The following is a 994-nucleotide window of genomic DNA, read 5'->3' as shown; positions in this document are numbered from 1 at the left end:
GACACAGGGAAAACTTCTAGCAGCTTCTCACAGAAGCCACCCCTGTAGCCCCCCCACTACCAAGACCTTGCCACAGAAACCCAGTACACTATGCAAGCCTGTGCGTGTGTGCAGCAGAGAGGAAGATTGCTGAGAACGGCTGCAGGGCTGTGTAGCCACAAGGTCTATGTATTTTAGAACATTAGGATAAAGGGGGACCAATGGGTAAGAAAGAGGTCTGAGGTTTGCAGTTTCACACCAATGTGCTGTTGAAGAGACGCAAGCTTGCACATTAAATGTTTGACAGGGGTTTTAAGCCAAAAGACGGTGATTTATTTTCCTTAAGTGATTTGTCTTTCAATCTTATTTAGTGACTCTTCCATCTTCACTTTAAAAGTTTATCCCTTTAGAAAGTCTGAGAAGAGGCTCTGTTCAGAAGGCTGAATTTTTCAGAGACTGTCAGTTCTTACACTCTCCTGTCCCTTTACCACTACTGGTTTTTTCCCTTGGCATTCTCATTTTTGACACACCTTGCTCTTTTTCCTTCCCCAGAGGGGAACACAATCTTGGGGCTGAGATAAACCTAAAGAAGTAGTATTCCTCCAGGGAATATCCAGATGATGGGCCTGAACAGAACTGGATGATTTTGTGAATGCAAGAGTGCATAGGACAAACTACATCTCAATAACTTCATGCTGAAATAAATTAGCATTTTTCATACTGACCCTATGAAGCAGCACAATTTTCAGATCAAGTCAGCAGATGTTTATGAAAGCATCCAATCTCAATCTCAACTATTGTGGAGTTAGTACAGAAAAGTGATTTGTTGTTAAGATATGACAAAGCAGATTATGAGCATGTCTCTCAGCTACTTCTTAGTATTAACTACTGAGAACATTTTAATTCAATAATATTAATCACCATGGCATTAGCCAGGGGTGGCATTTACTCTCAATCAGAATGGAGATGGGAGATGCTGTGGTTACAGATAAAGCTACCATAGACCACCTGCGGA

The sequence above is a fragment of the Egretta garzetta genome, unplaced genomic scaffold, assembly GCF_000687185.1.
Source record: "Egretta garzetta isolate BGI_Z169 unplaced genomic scaffold, ASM68718v1 scaffold151, whole genome shotgun sequence".
In the NCBI taxonomy this organism is placed as follows: Eukaryota; Metazoa; Chordata; class Aves; order Pelecaniformes; family Ardeidae; genus Egretta; species Egretta garzetta.
The sequence above is the reverse complement of the archived record's forward strand: the minus strand, read 5'-3'. Positions refer to the sequence as shown.